At 35.8% G+C, this 13,845-nt stretch overlaps 1 pseudogene; it reads left to right on the top strand.

Annotated features, from left to right (window-relative positions):
- The first annotated feature begins 5,695 nt into the window (after positions 1-5,695).
- Positions 5,696-8,008, top strand: LOC108512391 (peroxisome assembly protein 12 pseudogene; annotated as a pseudogene).
- Positions 8,009-13,845: the final 5,837 nt, after the last annotated feature.

Raw genomic sequence — 13,845 nt, 5'->3', positions numbered from 1 at the left:
TTTTTTTTTGAGACGGAGTCTTGCTCCGTCGCCAGACTGGAGTGCAGTGGCACCATCTCAGCCCACGGCAACCTCCGCCTCCCGGGTTCAAGGGATTTCCCCGCCTCAGCCTCCCAAGCAGTTGGGATTACAGGCACGGGCCACCACGCCTGGCTAGTTTTTTTGTATTTTAGTAGGGATGGGTTTTCACCATGTTGGTCAAGATGGTCTCAATCTCCTGAGCTCGTGATCCGCCCGCCTCGACCTCCCAAAGTGCTAGGACTACAGGCATGAACCACCGTGCCCAGCCGTAGTTAGAAATTTTAAGCTAAATCCCTGTTGTAGCTTTTGAAGCTTAAACTCATGCATATTAAACTCATACATACCATGTAAAAAATAGTAATAAAAATATATTTGAAAAAAAGGTTTTTTACCAGTTGCAATTAAAATAATTAAAATATTATTACACCAAATAGGGATGTATAGTCTCAATAGTAAATCAGAATAGATAAGATAACTTAGATAACCAGAAATAAATGTAAAAATTGGTTATTTATGAAACACAGAAACAAACAAAAAGTAGACACAAAAAAGCTCTGAAACCTGCCAAAATTATTTTTCACTTTTTGGCTTAAGGATGAATATAAGATATTCTTTATAAAATGTTTAGACATTTATATTTAGTATCTGTATAAGATATATAATATGGTATCACTAATAGTATTATTAATATTATTATTAATTATATAGAATATATAAGATATTCTTTATAAAATGTTCAGACATTTGGCACTACCATAATTCTGAATTTGCTGATGTGCCAAAACAAATATAGCTACTTTGGATGTTACATAAATTAAGAAATGATATTTTTAATTTTATATGTATGCTCTTTGTCCAAATGTTTATCAAATCTTTTTTGATAATATTATCATCTTATGTTTAAACTATAACTTGTCTTTGGCAAGAGATAAATTTAGCATTCTAAAATTAAAACGCTTGTTCAATTTATTATCAAAATGGATGTGCCTTTACAAAGTACGATGGAAGATTTTTTTATGATGGGCTTACCTGTTTCTTCAATGGAATATTACTGAAGACAAATTCCCAAGTTAATAAAATTAGAGTGCACTTCATATAAAGGAGGAAATGACTCCAAAATTTTAATCTTGTAGTAAATCAACATTAAATATTGAATTTCCCAGGACATACTCATAACCAAATTGCAATGGACTGAATGTACCCCCGTCTCCCCAAATTCATATGTTTAAACCCTAATCCCAGCATGATAGTATTTGGAGATGAGGTTCTTAGGAAGTGATCAGGTCATGAGAATGGAGTCTTCATGAGTGGAATTAATGCCCTTATGAAAAGAACCCATAGAGTAAGCTGACTCTTTCTGCCATTTGAGGACACAAGAAGTTTTTTAAACCAGAACTGGGTCCTCACCAAGAACTTTGACACTGCTGACACTCTAACTTCCAATGTCCAGAAATATGAGGAAAAAAATGTATGTTGTTTAAGCCACCCAACTTCTAGTATGTTATTATAATAGCCTGAGCTTACTAAGACAAAATGGAAGACTAATATAGAAGGGATATTTTTCAAAGCTTGAAACATTTCTTATTTCTTTGTCTTCTTGGTAATTATTTTCTAATTAGTTTTTATGGACTTTGCCTTTATGATAATAGAGCAGTTTTCCCTTAAGGCCTATGTGAATAATACATGACTTAAATATAGAAGTATATAAACACAAGCAAAATTTTGGAACAGCAAAATTGTAGGAATAAAAATTAAGTATTAGAGACTGAAAGTTTTTTCTTCTTTCGGTTTATAGTTCAATAGGTAATCCTGGAGAGACTACTTTGACAATAGGTAGATGCTATATTTTTAAAATAACCTTTAATGATAATTGTCTTGTAAAAATTTTTGAAAATCTAAATATCTCAAATAAATATCTTAAATATAAGCTCTTTCCCCCCTGAGTTTCATTAGCAAAACTATACTCCAAAATAGAGAAAATTAAAATTTGGACACTTGCTGAGTTCATAACCTAGGTCACATGAAAGAGCAGGACTAGGTTAGAAGACTTAGCAAAAGTTGTATGAAAATAATTTTTAAGTTTGTCTTTAGGCTTAGAAATGAGCCTAAACTTGTTGCTTTTATTTATTTGTTGGTTTTGTTTATTTATGTATTTATCATATTTCTACATTTGTTTGAGAGACTGTATCAAAAGACAAATTTGTCCTTAAGAAGCAGCGGCTTAAAATAATAAAATTCACATTCTCTCTTATACTGTTTTGAGCAGTATTAACTTTTATGTAAGTCAGTTCAAAAGTCAGAAACCTGTGAGTTCTGTTGCTTCTTAATACCGTTTGCTATTATTACATTTTTGAATTTTCTATATACTCGATATCATACTTCAATAACAGCATATTCTATGTTTCAAGATAAAAATATTATATATGATCCTCAAACTCTTAAGTATGCATTACCAATTTTAAATATTTCTTCCTTGAAGATATTAAGGCTCAAAAACAAAGAAGTTTCCAAAATGGAACACCTAAGATAAACATGTGTGTTTCTACCTCAAAATATATCTGCTTTCTGTTATGTATAATCTTCTTCTTCAAAACGCTACTGTGTACATTATTTAACTAGAAATATTTTAGCATTGGTTACTTAATCTACCTGCTTCAGTATATAACTCCTTTAAAAGTCAGTGTTTTAAAATTTGAGACTTTATAAAACCACTATTTTCATTGAGGATTACGACAAATTTGAAATGCAGCATATACAATTAAACAATTTGACACGAACACTACAGAATCAGATATAATAACAGTGTAATTCCTATGTGATCCACACTTAAAAACAGTCTTCACGTGTTTTATAAATTAAGTGTAGTTTGAAAAATTTCTGCTACTTTCTTTGCTGCCCATTGTTTGTTTACTCTGTTTCGTGTCTCTCCACTAGTCTTCCCCGCTAGTCTTGCATCAGAGCCAATTGTTTTCCATGTTTCAGCTTTCCTTTTATCTCCATTGAGACTTTACAGTACAGGGCCTTTACGAAGGTCATTTTCGTAAGTTTAGCTATATATTCTGGGATTTCTATTACCTCATATATACAAATGGAAGAGGTCTGACTCTACTGAATTATCTTCACATTTGCTGCTTGTTTCAGAGCTTCTCTGATGGAAGAAATTTGCTTCCCATGCTTTTGTAAGAAACATATTGATTGCGATGTAAAACTGCTTATTTTTATTGTATTCTACAGGTAATTCTTACTTCTTAGGAAATGCCACTTTCAGCAGGAGCAACAAACTGAAAAATCATCCCTTTGCTACCTCTCAGTAATATTGTTTAAGTTTATTTTGTCAATTTATCTTTGATTTCCCCTTCTTGTATTTCACCGGCCTGAAATACACCCAGAAATGTCCTTTCCACCCATACAAATTCTTCTCTGCCATTGAATTACAACTCAGATATGTCAATTTTCGGAACAAGCAGTTCCTCAGCCCTTGAACTTGAATAGAGCTCTTCATCTTATAAATGCCAGATAAATTACTTTCAGACTAATTCATGTGGAACCGATTCTTGGGAAATGTCTTTTGTTCACATTTTGCTATTGTTTTGATACAATTTATCTCCCAGACTGTTCTTTAATTTTGTATATTTGTCTTGTTTCTATATGGGGATGATGTTTTCTTTTCTTTCTGAATAGAAAAGATTCAGTTCTGTATTCTTTGGAATCAAACAGCATTTTGCCTTTTAAAATCATTTGTCTTAAAATATTGATGGACTATGTTTTGGGTACCTGAATTGTAACACAAGGGAAGGGAGGTTTTTTTTGTTTTGTTTTTTTTTTTCCCAGACAGATTTTCACTCTGTCGCTCTGGAGTGCAGTGCCGCAATCTCGGCTCACTGCAACCTCCAACTCCCAAGTTCAAACGTTTCTCCTGTCTCAGCCTCCTGAGTAGCTGGGATAACAGGTGCACACCACCATGCCTTGCTAATTTTGTTTTGTTTTGTTTTGAGAAACGTAGTTTTGAGACGTAGTTCGTTCTGTTGCCCAGGCTGGAGTGCAGTGGTGCGATCTCGGCTCACTGCAAGCTCTGCCTCCCGGGTTCAAGCCATTCTCCTGCTTTAGCCTCCAGAGTAGCTGAGACTACAGGCGCCCGCCACCACGCCCGGCTAATTTTTTGTTTTTTTAGTAGAGACAGAGTTTCACCATGTTTGCTGGGATGGTGTGGATTTCCTGACCTCGTCATCCGCCCACCTCCGCCTCCCAAAGTGCTGGGATTACAGGCGTGAGCCACCACGACAGGCCCTGATTTTTGTATTTTTAGTAGAGATGGGGTTTCACCATATTGGTCAGGCTGGTCTTGAACTCCTGAACTCAGGTGATCCACCTACCTCAGCCTCTCAAAGTGCTGGGCTTACAGGCTTGAGCTACCGTGCCCGGCCGCATCAGGACTTTCTGCATGTGTTCTCTGAAGTAATCACAATTAAAATTACATGATCAACTGTAAATTCATGTTTTCTATGTAGCTCCCCAAATTTTGTAAGCCAAACATGGGGGTGGTATCTTTCATTTATCACTGTAATGTCAGTGCCTAGACTGTAAGTGATAAGTAACAACCAGTATCTGTTGCATGTACAAAGGTAATAATATTAGAAGTTTAATAAACATTTCCTGAGGGTGAAAATGGGAAAACTACGTATAGAGAAAAGAGAAAAGTAATAAGTTAAATATATTTTGAAGTTCATATTCTTAATGGGGAAATTTAGTCTTCTTTTGGGAGAAAAATATTTTTTAAATATTACACAATCTAACAAATATTAAAATATCTTGGCAGCACATTAGAGATAGTTAGAGGTAAATGCAACTCATCTGGATGAAAAGAAAATACACTAGTCCAAAAAAGATATGCTGTGGGTTTTGCTGAAAGTATAAACATTATAAACAGAAAATTAAAATCAATGTTAGTTTTAAAAAAATAAAATTGTGTATTATTTTGCTTAAAATTTGAATACTATTTTCTTGTGATAGTTTGCATAAGGCTTTCTTTAGTGTTTACAGACATAGAACACCTTCAAGTGGTTTAGGTTAGTTTTCTAATTTACTAAAACTTTTCGATGTTGAAAAGGAAAACCCCAAATTTTAATTTGGCAATGTATTTTGTGATAAACTCAACTTTTTGTTGTATTTATGGAAGAGGTAAACAAGTTGAACTATGATTGAGTTAAACACCTTAAATTATTATCCAGTTATAAATTGGGTTTAATTCATTGATTGGCTTCATGCTTACATTTAGTAAAAGACACTGTTGTATTTTGAATGCAAGCTTTGTTGATGATATAAAAGGCCACATTGCTTTTTACATATTTAGCAATATTTGTGTTATTCAAAATCATACATGAAAGGAGAAGCTAAGTGATTTCAGGAATTAAAATATATGACTAAATGGGTCTTGTAGTTATAATTTGTACCCCATCTTTATAAAAATTGTGATAAATGTCGAAATATATACAATTAAAGGAGAAACAGTCACTCTTCAGGAAAATGTAATAAAATATCTTTACGTTTCTGAAAAGTATAATATGAAAGGTAAAGCTTCATGTTCAGGCCTCAGGCTAATTTCCTTTCAGTTTGAGAAGGGTCAAAGTGTACAAGAGGATGAAAACAAAAGGCACTCCAACTGGGAGGGGAAAGCATGAACAGCAGCAGCAACACAAGGAACAGTCAGGATAAGCTAGAGTCTGTGATGTAAGCACTGACAAACATATATGACCAGAAATGTTTAAAATATCATAATTAATTGCTTGGTGAGATTTATATTACTGTGACTTTATGATACTTTATTATTTGCCTCATTTCAATGACGAAAAGTCAAAATATCTCTTTTTGCTTGAGAAAAAAGAAAACCCACTCCACATAATCTAAAATACTGTCCATGCGTGATGACTCACACCTGTAATCCCAGCACTTTGGGAGGTTGAGGTGGGCGGATCACTTGGGTCAGGAGTTCAAGACCAGCCTGGCCAACATGGCCAAACCCTGTCTCTACTAAAAATACAAAAATTAGCCAGGTGTAGTTGTGCATACCTGTAGTCCTAGCTACTTGGGAGGCTGAGACATGAGAATTGCTTGAGTCCAGGAGGCAGAGGTTGCAGTGAGCCAAGTTTGCGCCACTGAGCTGCAGCCTGAGTGACAGAGCAAGACCCTGTCTCAAAAATTTTTAAATATATATGTGTGTATATATATATATAACATGTCATATATATTATTTATATACATAGCATGTTATATATATGTTGTATATTATTTCTATATATAGCATGTTATATATAAATAAAATATATGATGATATATATGTTATATATATTATATATAAAACATGATATATACATATAACATTCTCTGCGCCTTGTCTGGGGTCAATGAGCAAAAGTGGGCGCTGGAGAGGATACTCAAAGCAGACAGCTGGAGCCAGTCCTTGTGTCCGAAACTCACACTGGCACCTCTGAATCCTCAGAATCCGCTGGCTTTTGAGCTCTCATGGTTGGGTGGCAGGGATGGGATTCCTGGTTCGCAGCTCCAGAGGATCGCGCTCCTTCCCGGATACCTGTACAACACAGCCATGTTCTGCCCTGAGATGCAGCATTTGACAGCTTACCCCCTTACCACATACCACTTCCACCCATGTCCATGTCAACTTTGTTCCTAACCTCCTTGAGACTCCCCTGTGCCTCCACAACAGGTCTTTTTCTCCCAGTTCATTGAGTTTGGAGTTTTGAATACCATGCAGAAAGTTTACTTTTAAGATTGAGCATTCTTTTGATGCCCTTCCTCCCAAAAACGTTCATGCTCACGAGTTTGTGGGTAAAGTGAAAGCCAGTACACACAGGAAGCTATGGCTGAACACAGGCTCACATCATGACTGCTTCTGTGGATGTTGACCAGCCATCCATCTTTGTGGTGGTAGCACAGGACAGTTTAATGACGGCAGTGAGATCTGATCTTCAGCATGTGGTCAAGGTTCTTGCAGAATCACATCCCACCCACTATGACTTCTTGTGGAGGTGGTTTGATGAAATCTTTACTTTGCTACATCTCCTGCTCCAACAGTATTATCTGTCTAGAACCAGTGCCTCATTTTCTGAAAACTTTTGTGGCTTAAAGAGAATCATAATGGGGGACACTCACAAGTCTCAGGGATTGGCTAGTGTTGGTCTCCTAAGGAAGCAGCTTTGGAAATCAATTATGCTCCTGGTTCTTCTTTCCTATCTGAAAATGAAGCTGGAGAAGCTGGCTTCTAGCCGAGAGAAGAGGATGAATATTCTATTCATTCCCCTTCTTCCAACTGGAAATGATTTTACAGACCCTTCCTGGCAACCTACCCATTTGTTAACATGGCCTGGGCAGGATGGTTTCTTGTACAATTTCGATACATCCTAGGAAAATCTCAGCATCACTCACCACTGCTGAGACTGGCTGGAGTTCAGCTAGGTCGACTGACAGTTCAGGAGTTCAGGATATACAAGCTCTGGAGCACAGACCAGCTGAAGCCAGCATGATATAGCAACCAGCCAGGAGTGTTAGTGAGAAGATAAAGTCAGCTCTGAAGAAAACTATGAGGGGTGTTTCCTTATTCCTGTCTACTGGCCTTTCTGTCAGTGTATTCTTGCAGTTCCTTGACTACTCATCTGAAAACCAATAAATCATCAATAATTGACTGCCCCGCCTACTCCACCACCACCTGTCCACCTAGACTATAACTCTGATTGTCACCTTTTACCCAAAATGCAGACTGTGTGCCCACCGTATTGTAAAACCCAGGTGAATGATACTTTATTGCCGCTTCTAGCTATGTGTTTTGTTCCGGCTGTGTGTTTCATTATGTGAGGAGTCACCAAGCTTGTCCCATTACAGGTTATCCAACAGAAGTACCAATTTGATTAAATTCTACTCCCCTGAGAACAGAAAAACAAAATTGCATACAATACTTTATGAAGAAACAAAATAATTACTGGATTTCAGTTTTCAAATGAAATATTTCTGGTTAAATTGTTGTATTAGTACAGGATAATCTCAGTTGTTTGCCTTTTAGTGACTGGAATACAGGGAATTGGTTAGACTTTTGTTTGAAAGCAGAAATCAAGATAGATGATTGAAACAGTAAGCAGCCACGATCCACTGAGTAGCAACAAAAATGAAAAAGTGAGGTCACCAAGTATTAGTGGTTGGAGAAAGGGTCCCATTGACCTATGCCCTGGATTCAGCCCACTGAAGAAGCAGAGCTGGCTCACACTGCTCACACCGGGGTCTCTTTGTTCAATATATCTGAAAATTGAAGTGCAAAACACAGAGTGAAAAAACACCAAACAAACCCGGAAGCTAGGGAAATGCTGATGGACCTAAAACCAAGAAGAAATAAGGCCTTTTCTTCCCTCTCCTTGCCTTCAAATGTCTGAACAATGCTTTGTGAGTACAGAACCTCAGCACACTAACTAGCAAAATAGCCTGAGAAGAGAATACTCGAACTCCATTCCTAGCCTGAGAGAGCAGAGAATTCAGGGTGGAACTGTTGCTGAGAGGCAATAGGTAAATAATCAATTCAATATCGTATTTAACGATTACAAAATAGTGTGGGTTATGGGCTAACATATTTGGCATTAGGTATGTTCAAGTGTAATTTGTTTGCTGCTTAAAATTTCCAAGTAACGCAAAATATTTCAGTCCAAGAACTTCTGCCACTATGTAAGTCTTGTAAAGATTTATAAAGCCTCTATATAAGTCTTGATTTCTTTAAAATAGAATCCGTCATAATCCTTTGTGTTTTAATTCTATAATATAATTCTCACGTCTTTATCAGTAAACTACTCTATATAATTTTTTTAATGTAGGTAAATCCATTTTATGGGTAAAACAAAGACAAAATCAAAGTGTGGTGTCCAGGATATAGACTGGATTGCAGTTTTACAGGAATGCATTCTATTCCTGGCTGCAGCAATAGCAATAATTAGAAGTTAAGGCAACTAATTAACTTCTGTGACAATCAATCAGTTCATCTAAAAATAATTAACAGAAATAACTACCTGGCAAGTATATTATAAAATTAAATATAAAAGATTGAAATCATTCTTGAAACATAAGTGTAACAAAAAAACTGCAAGAGTGATTTGGCAATGATGTTAAGATTATGTTGTTTTATCCCTAAGGATATGCAAGTTGTAAGGCAACAAAACAGTATCACAACCAAATTATTTAACCCTTATAGCCATAATATTGATAAAATTATTAATGTGTAATATCCATAACACATAAAAATGTCTAGAACAGCATTTCTAATCATCTTGTCTCATAGAAATATTGTAAAATGATGACAATGTGTACTGTTCATATGGGTTTTTATATGATGATTTGAAGTAACCCAGTTACTGCTGATTTATATCTCCAAACCGATGTTTAACAACTTAGTTCAATATTATATTATTTATCATTTAATTACATATCCCTGACTTAAGCAAAACTTACTAACCCAAAATGATTATGCAACTCAGTGTCCTGAAATTATGATTTCTTAGTTCATCAACCATGTCTTGATAATATTTAATACTTTTATGCACATTTAAATGAAATTATGAAAATTTAATTACTGACCAAGACATGTACAGGCATTTACAGACTATTTTTCACGTATCTATAAACATCCATTTATTTCATAATTATTCAAAACAGTTCCTTTGTGTCTGATGCTGTGCTTGGGGTACATACTTGAAAGATTAAGCATTAGCTCCCATAAGAAGCACAGAATGTATTAGAGATAAATGCCAGTCATCTTATAATATAAAATATTCAATAATACAGGGATATTACAAAAGGATGAAAGGAGCACATTTGTCAATTTGACTCATGGGAGAGTTCACAATGTAGGGAAAGCATGCAAATTAGCAGGGGTATTGTGACGAAGGTAGTTTTTAGATGTGGCTCATACCTGCAGTCACTTGCCTTTACATAAAGGCAATTATTCTCTTTAATCTTCTTGGACTTCATCTAATCGGAAGGCCTTAGAGCAAACTCAGATTTCCCTGAGAAACAAATTCTACTATGTATCTCCCAGCTAATTCTAGTGATTCTGTTTCTCTGGAGAACTCTGACTGATACAAAATCACTCCCAAACACTTAGACATCTTTTCTAAAAATAGGGATATTCTCTTAAGTAACACAACTAAGCCATCAAACTCAGGAAACTGACATTGATACATTAGTCTCATCTAGCCTTCAGAACACTTTCAGGATTCAGGCTGGGCATGGTGGCTCACACCTGGAATCCCATCAGTTTGGGAGGCTGAGGCAGGAGGATTGCTTGAGTCCAAGAGTGTAGGACCAGCCTGGGCAACATAGCAAGACCCCATCTCTACAAAAAATGAAAATAAATTAGCTAGATGTGATGGCACACCTGTATTCCCAGCTACTTGGTAGACTGAGATAGGAGGATCCCTTGAGCCCAGCAGGTCAAAGCTATGGTGAATCTTGATCAAGCCTGGGTTGACAGGGTGACCCTGTCACAAATAAACAAACAAAAACTATATCAATAATACCTGCTATAGCATAATTACCCAGATTAGAAAAAAATGGTGCAGTTAGTTGTCATGTTTGTAGTGTTCTTCAATCTGAAAGTTTCCCAGACTTTACTTTTGTGGACTTACCAATTTTGAAAACTACAGACCAATTTTATTATGCAGTGCCCATTATGTTGGCTTTGTGTGATGTTTCCTCGTGGTTTAATCTAGTTTGGAATACTTGGCAGGAATATTAGAGACGTGCCACTGTGCTCTCATTGCCTACCCTCAGGTAGCACCAAATATTTTTGCCCTATGTTAGTGTCAATTATTTGATTTATTAGTACCTACCATCTCCACCATAAAACCATTCTCTTTTCTTTTTTAAGGAATTAGAATGTAATGTTAGGGCATTGTGAAACTGCGTAAACATCTTCCACATGAAAATCACAATGTATTGATTTATTCTTATCAGCATAGACTCATAGTTTCTAATTTTTTCAGTGTGTTATAATCCTTCATTATTGCTATTTATTTTCCTGCTCAAATTATTCCAGATTTTGCCAGTGAAAACCTCCTTTAACTGGATTTTGTGTCTTTTTTGACAAGTCTCAAATCATTCTTTGAACTTATTTCTTATGTTTGGTACCAAATTATATTTTTTCATTCTAAAATTCAGGATTATGTTGTGCTTCTCCTGCTCTAAATCTGGAATTTAAAAATTGTCCAAGGAGTTGAGGTTCATTTTAGTGGAAGTTAATGCTGGAAAACCAAAATCTAGAAGGTAGCCATTTCATTGTTTGGGGAATATTACTCTTCACAGATTTTCTCAGTGGCTAGAGTTGGAAAATATAACACAATAAATGTTCATTCATAGTTACTCACAGGAATTTACATCTACTTTTACTTCTTGAGTTCACGCCAGTTACAAGGAGGCAGCCACATTAACTTTTTCGGACCTATGCACTGGTTCACCCTTACCCTCTTTCCTGTACACATAATATACTTAGTCTGTAGAGCACAGTGAATCCTTGCTTAATGAGGTATTAGAGTATCCTGACTCTCCCTTAATGGGGATATGCTTATTCTGCTCAAGTTCTGACATCTGTGCTATATTTTTCTCCTTCTTCCACACTTACTCTTCTTATCCTGATAAACTCGTTTGTAACACACATTCTAGGCTACTTGCCAACCTCCCAATAACCTTACCACTTCACTTGGACATATTTTTCTTTCATTCTTGAAATTTGCAAATTCTACTGGGTTAATTCCCCGGTAGGTTTATCTTCACTGTTTTTGCCTGATGCTTTATAAGCACTTTCAATCATAAAACTAGTTCTTTGTCACCCCTTAGAGTACCTTTCTCAATATTCTAGATGTCTTTCTCATAACTAATTACAAAATTCCAATCCAATCCCTTAAATTTCAATCTCTTGAATATTTCTGAAGATATACGTTGGTATTGTGTAAAGTTTGACCTTGTAGTCTCTGTTCCATGGTCTGCTTTTACTGTGATTTTTCTCATTCTTTCTTCTCTTTTGAACTATCATAAGTGTTATCGTGATGGATTCTTTTTTCTTTTTAATGCATTCACTAGGAATATAGTCTGTATTCCTCAATTATTGAGTATTAAAAGGCAAATATCAAAGATATTTTAGGTCTATGTCTAATTTTCTGTATAATAAGAGTTTAATTCAGATTTTCTTTTTAGACAGCACATCTAAGAGCTTATGAGAATGAAGACATCTATGTTAATAAAAAAAGACAGTCATATGATGAAGTTTTAGTTCTGCATTTAATTATTACTTTGTTTTTGTTTTTCTTTCTTTTGAGACTGGGTCTCACCCTGTCACTCAAGCTGGAGTGCAGTGGCACAATCATGGCTCATTGCACCCTCTACCTCTGAGACTTAAGCAATCCTCCCATCTCAGCCTACTGAGTAGGTGGTACCACAGGCTCACACCACCACACCCGGCTACGTTTTGTATTTTTACACAGGGGTTTGCTGTGTTGCCCCAGCTGGTCTCATTCTCCCGAGCTCAAGCAATCTATCTGCCTAGGCCTCCCAAAAAGTTGGGATTACAGGCATGAGCCACTGCGCCTGACCCTACTCTACATTGATACTTGGGACTGACTAAACCTAATTCTGTGTCCCTTATTTGAATATGAACTACCTTACGATTATTCTTACCAACTTACCTGCATTTGCCCAGCACAGTTATTTGTAGCAGGTGTAATACAGAAAAATGTCCCATGAAAGATCTCCTTGTGGTCTTTGACATACCATGCTCATTCAAGACATTCTGGCATTTTTAGGCTTATACAATAGCAATGTTTCATGGACTTTCTTCTTCTCCTTGTAATACCAACCAAGACGAAAATTACTGACACACATAATTAGGAAGTCTAGTCAGATGTGACTGAATTTAGGCAATCAAATTGAACAATCATAAATTTTGAATTAACTTTGATTTTGATTTGTTGGATCAGATTTCTCCATCCAGTTGAAAACGTGGTTACTACATAGTTTCAGATTCAAATTCCACAAGTTTAGTAAGCCCAGTCTTTATGAGTAGTCCTTCAGAAAATTCCAGTGAAGACTCAGATTGACATGGCATGGGTCATGTGTCTCTTAATACTATATAATCAGAAAACGTGAGGAATAGTAATCAGAAGCAACTAAACTAAATTAAATGCCTTCAGTATACGTAAAGACTGTGGCACCAGAAAAGGAGGGTGAAGCAATACTGAAAAATTATATGCTAACACAAAAACTTGTACACAAGTATTTATAGCAGCATTATTGATAATAGTCAAAAAGTGGAAATAACCCAGATATCTGTCAACTAATGAATGGATAAACAAAATTCTATATCCATGAGGCAAAATATTATTAAGCCATAACAGAGATAGAAATACATAATATGGATGAACTTTAAAAATATTGTGCTAAATAAAACAACCAGAAACAAAAAGTCACAAATTATGTGAATTCAACTATATTAATGTCCAGAATAGGCAAATCCTTAGCAGTAGAAAATACATTAGTATTTGCCAGTGAGTACCTAAGGGTGTGGAGTTTCTTTTAGGGTTGATAAAAATGTTCTGGCATTTGGTGATAGCTATGCAATCTTGTGAACACACTACATTCACTGAAATGCATGATTAAAAATACTTAATTTTATGGTATGTGAATTATATCTCAACTTTAAAATGGAAAAATGTATGTTGCAATCTGTCCTGCCTTTAGATATGCAATGCTGTCTGGTTGGGCATAGTTCTTTCCCCAGGATTTCAT

Source organism: Rhinopithecus bieti, unplaced genomic scaffold (genome assembly GCF_001698545.2).
Source record: "Rhinopithecus bieti isolate Rb0 unplaced genomic scaffold, ASM169854v2 scaffold_28121, whole genome shotgun sequence".
Lineage (NCBI taxonomy): Eukaryota > Metazoa > Chordata > Mammalia > Primates > Cercopithecidae > Rhinopithecus > Rhinopithecus bieti.
This window is presented reverse-complemented; position numbering and strand designations above follow the sequence as displayed.